This window comes from Lycium barbarum, chromosome 11 (genome assembly GCF_019175385.1).
Source record: "Lycium barbarum isolate Lr01 chromosome 11, ASM1917538v2, whole genome shotgun sequence".
Lineage (NCBI taxonomy): Eukaryota > Viridiplantae > Streptophyta > Magnoliopsida > Solanales > Solanaceae > Lycium > Lycium barbarum.
In genome coordinates, this window is record NC_083347.1 from 68,657,032 (window position 1) to 68,665,668 (window position 8,637).

Genomic DNA, 8,637 nt, shown 5'->3' on the forward strand with positions numbered 1-8,637 from the left:
TGCAAAGTCTCTAACATCAAACAAACATCATAGCTCAGATACTCTGACTCAGCAACACTCCAGAACAAGTGGAGCCTGCCAACTCCGCTGGATCATCTTCTATGATAGCTGTGGCTCGTCTGGTGTACCTGCGCGGCATGAACGCAGCCCCCGAAGAAGAGGGGTCAGTACGAGTAATGTACTGAGTATGTAAGGCATGAATAGTAACATAATAAAGGAATATACAGTATGAATAATAACGGAATAGACATATGGAGATTATCCTGGGACAGATGTAACCTGTACATATGAATGCCTTTCTGCGGATGCCATGCATGCTTAGTTTCTTATTCAGAAAAACGGTGCTTCTTCTTTACATATACAGAAAACAGAACATTTTCAGAAAACGGTGTTCTTTATTTACATTCACAGACGCCGAGTACATCGGCTCTCCCACCCCCCTCCCCAACAGTGTCCCAACATATTATATATATATCACATATACAGACGCCGTATCCGGCTCTCCCATATCCCGCGTCCGGGCATCCCGCGTCCGGGACGAAATCCAGCTGAATCAGGTGGTGATATAACAGTGGCCCTTCCCCTTTCCCCATATACATATACATATACATATTCACATTCATATACATGTGTCATACAATTGGCATGCATGAGAGCCCAAAGAAAGTCATGTGTCCATCGGAGTGACATAAGGTCGGTGACCTCCGATTAAATTATGGAATAATCATGGGTGCTTTGTCTCACCTTGAAGGAACGAGTATTTTAAGGTGAGACTACCAACGGAAAATAGCCTTAAGAGAGAGCATAGAATGAAATCAATGGCATTATAACCGCCAATTCATATGCTTTGAAGTCTTTTAGAAATTAGTGTCATAGCTAAGGAATAGAATTGAGGTTCAAGAACTAGTATAACACTTTCACATTCTCATTAGATTCTTAGCTCAAGACTCTTAGTCTTGGAATCATTCTTATCGTAATTATCATAGGCATATTCTCTTTCTTAACATCATCATTATCATTGTCATCATAGAAGTATCCTTGTTAGCATAGTTACAGTACTTGTCATTCGATGAACGGAATAAGGATCAAAAGTTTTCTTTGGATTCTGCTACAAAATAGATTAAACGGAACAATAAGGAAAATCCGGGGACAATGGGCCCACCTCGGTTCAAATGAGGCGGCGTACCAAATTTATGTACATTACACTTCATGACGTCACTTGTGAGGGTTTTAGGGTAGTCGGATCTCATTGGTGCAATTTCTAGCTGTTTAGGTAGTTTCTCAACATTTGGTAACATTTTGAATTCAATCTTACTGAATGAAAAAGGGCCAAATTCAATTTTGGATTCCTAGGGATAGGATCGTCCCCGAGGCCCGTATCCAATCCTATTACATCTAAGACATGCCAAAGAAGGAAGGGTAAACCTTACATACCTTTTATGCTTCTTATGCGACTCCAAATTCACGTTCCAAATCCGCCAAAATCTACAAATTGGTCATGTTTACCAAAACTTGATTAGAGCCTTTAGAAGTTGATTCTTTAAAGTAACACTTTGTCTGCCGAAGAAGCAAAGTATCTGTGCTCTCATTTTCACCACTGCTGCATATGATGTTACTGCTTAATGTTCCTTCATGTGTTCTTTGGCCAATACTCCATGTGTATCAGATTGCATCCCCGTCTCACATTACGCTTCATCATTTGATGTTTCGCAGAATCGCACCAGCAGGTGTTTTTTTTTTTTTTTTTGAAACAAAGTACTTTTTTTAAGTGATAAAAAAAGTACTTTCTTCTGAAGAAGAAAAAAATACTTTTTTTTTCTCTCAAAAAGTATCAATTGAAACAAAGTACTTTTTTTTTAAGTGATAAAAAAAGTACTTTCTTCTGAAGTAGAAAAAAATATATATATATATATATATTTTTTTTTTTCCTCCCAAAAAGTTGCCACCTTGTGCTTCCAAGTCCTCAAAAAGTTGCCATGATAACACTAGATCAACCTCATTTTAGCCTGTCACCTCTGGGCTTTGTAATAGGTCCTGTCCTGTGAATCATTTCTTTGTGTTTGTGCCCATGCATGGTTCTAAATTTCCAAACAACAGCTCTTTGCACTTGCTACTGTCCATTGAATGTAAACAGCAGTGATTTTTTTTTCCCTTTCTCTTTTGTGTGTGTGTGTCTGAGTGTGTATTTTCCCTTTCTGATGTTCACCAACAGCAAGAAGGAAGCATCTGTTTATTACCACCAGTTGCATATGAGCATCATTAACCAACAGATCAGTGTGTTGACTCAGCTGATCAAACCATACCAAATGCAGTACTTCATCATAGGTAACCACAGCCACCAGCAGCCTATGTACTTTCTCCCTCTATTGACATTTTATTGAAAAATATCCTGTGTCACTACAGCATATATGATTTTCTACTCCTGTATTCCATACTTCCCATTAGTAGAAAACATGTTGGCAGTGAAGAAAGTTTGCTGTCCATGAGCATGCAGAACCTCGACACCCTACTGTCTTTCATCAGCAGTAGTATTCAGGAGTTTAGCAGAAACCTCCAGCCTTCTTTGTCTATTTCCTTCCTGGTTCACACCAGGGTTCTTTTTTTTTTTTTTTTTTTTTTAGCAACCACCATTCCTTTAGCTTTGATTCATAGACCACATTAAGTGAAGTAATTCATCAAGCAGACAGCAACCACCAGTAACCTTTTGCTCCATCGGGGTTTTTTTTTTTTTTCCTCATCACATTAATCAAAGTGCTAATTGTAAACCAACAACTAAACTAGTAAACCATGAAACCACCATATGTTGTTGTCTTTGTTGAAGTTGGTACAGAAATTAGGCTTTCTCGTAACTGTGCTACTGCTGCCACAGAAGTTGATCTCTATAGATTGTGATTTAAAACTGCAACTTAGTGTTGTTATTTGGCTATTTAAAAATTTTGCTGCTGTTTGCTGAATGTGTGCATAATAGGTATATACAGTGTGTGTGTGTTTGTCTGTCTGTTTGAAGATTGATCTCAATGCAAGTGACTTGTTTGAGTGGGTAGCATCATGACTGTCCGGATTTATTTAAGGATGACTGTTTCATCATGACTGTTTGAAACATCCTTATTCGTTGTTTAAATTTTGCAAAACACCCAAAGCATGCTAAACTGTCATGACTGTGACATCCGGCTTTGGATATTTTGACAGTTATGCTTTGGATTTAACCATGTCCACATTTTTTTTGTAGATATGGCTCGAGGAAGAGGTCGAGGTAGCGGAGGTCGTGTAGGAAAGTCCTCATTAAGGTGTGATTCTACTGGTCGTGCAAACATGCCTACCATTCCCATTCCCACCACAGTTAGTCCTCAACAAGGTGGTACGATTTTCATAGGTGGGCCAGATCCTATAAACCAAGTTCAAACTTTACGTACGCCACCGGTTCAAGCCTCAGGTCTGTTTATTACTGTCTCTCATAATAGAAACTATAAATTCTAGGTTTGCTTGTGTAACAAGCTGCAGATTTTGTAAATCAAGCTGCAGATTTTGTAAATCATGATTAGTCATATTTGTAGACTTGCAAACAGCTTGTATAAAAACCTCTTTACTGATGGTTGCTTTAATTTCCTCACGTCCACATTTTTTTGTAGATATCGCTCGAGGAAAAGGTCGAGGTAGTCCTCAACAAGGTGGTACGAGTTCCATAGGTGGGCCAGATTCTATAAACCATGTTCAAACTTTAGGTACGCCACCGGTTCAAGCGTCAGATCACGGTAGTAACCCAACCATCCCTGAATTATCTCCCATTACACCTGATCTGAGCGGCCCAGTAGATAAGGGTACATCAAACCAGAGCAACACTGTCAGCGAAGAAGAGTCCAGTAGTCGTCGTAGGCAGCGGACAATTACACTTGTTACTCTTACTCCTGCAGGGTTAGTCCATGCTTGTATTTTTTTTTATATATAATTTGTGGTAGGCCTTGAAATAATATTTTAAAATTTATGCAGGTTGGAACCTTCTAAAGAATGCTCTAATACCATATCCGCATCTTTCAAAAATCAACTTGATCCCAATGGAATCAATTGGAAAGGTGTCTCAAAAGATACTAGAAATTTTTATTTTGGGGAATTCAAGGTATAACTTTCATCATAATTCGTTTTATAAGTGTATTAGCTTTTATAGTTAGGATACTAATAATATTAGTTTATAAACTGTTTTCAGAAGACATACCATTGGGAATCTTCGATTCCTGAGAGTGTAATAAAAAAACATTGGAATACTAAGGTAGCAACAAAGTATAGGAATTTCATTAGCAAAATTAAACAAAAAAGGATTAAGCCGGATTATGTGTCTGATAATGTGTGGGAACGCTGGTTGCAACTTTGGGCGGATCCTAAGTGTGTCGAAAAGTCGGAGATAAATACAAAGAATCATTGCGGAGGGAAAGAAGTTGCTGCCGGGACTCACACGGGTGGCTCTATCTGCATTGGGGAGCATCGCAAGAGACTTGTAAGTATATATATTTCTTTTCATACACTCTTAAATTTTTTATATTTACTACTTGAAAAATACTACTTGAAAATTGGTTTTTCAAGGTGTTTTTTGCAGTTCTTGATTCTGGTTTACCTAGGTATATATATTGCTATTTTCTTGATTACTATATTGTTGTCTTTCTTGAATTATTTAGATTTTTCTATTGCTGGTTATACTGCTATTGTTCTTGGTGTAATTTTCTGAAATGAGTAACTTTTGCATAGGCTGTTACAAAGGGTCGAGATCCAACACCAGGTGAGGTACATGTGCATGTCCATACACATGATCATGATGGAGAATCTTTTGTTGATGAGCGTGCCCGAGCTGTCCATGTAAGTTCAAAATTTTATAATTTCAGAATTAAACTAATGACTCGTAAAGGTGTGGTAAACTAATTTCAGAATTTCAGAATTAATGGAGAATCTTTTACCTAGCTGCTGTAAACAGCAGTGTTTTGTCGACGTCTCGTAAAGGTGTGGTTAATGATAACTAAAGACTGTGTTTAGCCTAAAGACTGGTATGATGGTTGTGATATGTTTGTAAAGCTATGTAGGATCCATATTAAGATGTGAAGCATACATTATGAATCCTGTTAGATAGTCTGGTGTTCTGCAGTGAAATATACGACTAAGTTGCTTAGTGGTTATTATTATATATCAAACGAAAGCAATCAGCTGTACAAGTAACACTGTCAAAATAAAAGCACAACAATAAACAAATTCTATGCTATGAATCATTGCCCAGCACCTATCACTATATGAACTTGGTTTGCTTCCATGCATTTGTTTGCTGTTAACCACAAACCAGTGTCATCAAACCAGCTCAATATGTAAGTGCTTCTTGTTCCTCTCAGTAGTTGTAATGCTATGTAGTTTTGTATTACTATATGTGTCAAACTTAGCCAGATATTGCAAGTTTTCAATAGGAATGAGCATAGCTAATACTACCCATTAAAAACCATACAATAGCAGTACTTGGTTGGGAATATGGCTAAGGTTGGGAATATGAAACTTATCCATGTTGATAAGCCTTCTTCCAGTACTTGGTAGTTCTGAAAAATGACTGAACTCAACTTCACTTTGATACTTCTCAGTCAATTTTCTGAAAGTCTCTTCCTTTTCCTCTGAAAATTCCTTATTTGCCAATTGAATTTTCATTTCTTCTCTCTTTTTCTTGAGCTCATTGATGGCTACCAGCTTCTTAGCATGCTCCTTTTGCTGTTTTGCAAGCTTTGACTTCTTTTTCTTACCTGAAGCATGTGAACCATGAAGCATGATCCTTTGCTTAACTTGTGAAAGAAATCCTGGATATAAATGAACAGAAATCTGGCTTAGGATGTTGTTAAGACTGATGAACTGATGAGCATAAAGACTGTGTTTAGCATAATTGTGCAGTTAATTGATGTTCGTCGTTCCCCTGCTGACTCGCAGCAGCAACAAGTGCGGCATTTATGCAACTTTGTGCCTGTTAGTCTGTATTACTTGTACACCAACGAAAAATGGATAAATATCTGCTCTCTTATCTTTGGAATTAATTTATCTTTTTATTTGGTAAAATTGAATGGTTAGTATTCTTGATGTTTTAATTTCACTAATTATTACAGGAAAGATATCAAGAAATATTACGGGAAAAATCACAGTCTCAGTCTGATATTGATCAATGTGAAGCATATTACGAAGCTGCTGGGGGGAACAAGGAAGAGAAGAATATATGGTCTTGGATCTCAAGCACAAAGTTATTATGGGCCGAATCTTTGCGTCAATTTTGCCTTTAATGCTTCAGCATCAGCAGCACCTTCAACTTCTCAATCAACCCCTACAGAAAATATGGAGGAGTTAGTGATGCGATTGATTCCTACACCGACTGATCGCTTGCTTTCTTTATTTATTGAGAAGGCACGCGGAGTGATTTTTTCACCATCACATCATCCAAATACTCCTGTCGACAAACCATCAGTTGTGACACCCATAGTGTCTCCTCCTACTATTGTCAACGTTGATGATGTTGATCCTTTAGTTTCTGATGGTGATCGTAGTCCTTCACCCATGCATTAGTTTTTTATGTTATCCGCTTTTTGTTGGAAAGAACAAACTTATGCACTAACAATACTTGATGGATGTGTGGGTTCTTTTGGTAGTTGATAGCTTGGTGTTGTCGGTGTTTTGGACTTAACGATTGGGATTTCGCTATCTATTTTGAATTTTTTTTATAAATATTATTTTATGTGAATGTCAGTTATTTTTAAGGGTATTTATTAATTTGTATTTAGTATGTTTCAACAGGTTATTTAAAAAAAATAGAAGAAAAAAATTTGTGACAGATTTGTGACGGATTTTGGTCGTTGCTAGAGGGACAAATATTCTATTGTCGCTAAATGCAGGCACAAATAATTCAATATTTTGCGACGGATTAGCGACAATGGTTTTCGTCGCTAATTTACTAAAACGACGAAATGAAATATGAAATTAGTCACGGAATTTATAACAATAGCAACAAAAATAATCCGTTGCTATAATGTGCAACAGATCTCATACGTCGCTACTCTGTCGCTAAGTTTGCGACGGATTTAAATTTTCCGTCGCTAATAGGTTAGCAACGCGCAAAATCGTAACAGATGCTAATCCGTCGCCAATCCGTCGCAACACATGTTTAGCAACAGATATATGCTGATTAGCGACGGAATACGTCCGTCACTAAACGCTATTTTTTTAGTAGTGTTACTTCCTGTCTAGGTCCTCATTTGTCCACATTTCCATACCTTTCTATCCTTTATGCGTCCTTTCACTTGCTTAGCTCTCTTGCTCGTAATTCTTTCTTAACTACGTGTTCGTGTTGTAGCTGTGCGTCCGTATTTCTTAAGCGACCCGTTACTTTCTTAAACCTCTAAGCATATTACTATAGCTACATACTTGTCCTTTTACAAATCTTTCATCTTAACACCATCACCATCCTGAGCATTCCTTCTCTTACTTCACATTCCTCTATCCTGGTCACCATTCTCTTAGACCTACTTGTTGAAATCAACTCTCAACCTCTCCACATTGCTCCTTGTTTCCTTTTACCTCACTCTATCTCGTCTCACATGCCTACTTGAATTTTCATCCTAGTGGTCTCGTATTTTTTTACCATTAATTTCTCGCGGGGGTTTCACTTACTAAGGTTTTCTTAACTTTCCTCTTTTCCGACATTTAAGCTTCCTATCTTCCCTTTACTCACACTCTCTTTATTTTCCGAGTATCGTTATACTGGAATTTCCGACCTCAACCTACAGTAAAATAATAACAGTTCACTCGCCGCACTTGTACCATTTATTCTTGCGGTCACTCGTACTTTTGCACCATTGCGTGATCAATACCTTTCTTCCCGTGTCACACCCCGACTTTACTAGGGTATGATGGGCACCCGACCCCATATCTGGAGCCGAGCGAACCCGCTGACTCTTGTTACATATAGAAACTCTTGAATCAATTAAGAAAGAAATACATAGCAAGCTCTCCCATATATATATTTTTTTCATAAGTAAAATCTGATATCATATAAGACTCGTGACATGAAACATAATAACATATCGGCTGCTGGAGCCGCTTACAGACTGATAACCCAATACCGACGACTCTGTCTGCAAAGTCTCTAACATCAAACAAACATCATAGCTCAGATACTCTGACTCAGCAACACTCCAGAACAAGTGGAGCCTGCCAACTCCGCTGGATCATCTTCTATGATAGCTGTGGCTCGTCTGGTGTACCTGCGCGGCATGAACGCAGCCCCCGAAGAAGAGGGGTCAGTACGAGTAATGTACTGAGTATGTAAGGCATGAATAGTAACATAATAAAGGAATATACAGTATGAATAATAACGGAATAGACATATGGAGATTATCCTGGGACAGATGTAACCTGTACATATGAATGCCTTTCTGCGGATGCCATGCATGCTTAGTTTCTTATTCAGAAAAACGGTGCTTCTTCTTTACATATACAGAAAACAGAACATTTTCAGAAAACGGTGTTCTTTATTTACATTCACAGACGCCGAGTACATCGGCTCTCCCACCCCCCTCCCCAACAGTGTCCCAACATATTATATATATATCACATATACAGACGCCGTATCCGGCTCTC

The 8,637-nt window shown here is 38.1% G+C and overlaps 1 pseudogene; it reads left to right on the plus strand.

Annotated features, from left to right (window-relative positions):
* The first annotated feature begins 3,212 nt into the window (after nucleotides 1-3,212).
* Nucleotides 3,213-6,567, plus strand: LOC132619885 (uncharacterized; annotated as a pseudogene).
* The last annotated feature ends 2,070 nt before the right edge of the window (nucleotides 6,568-8,637 follow it).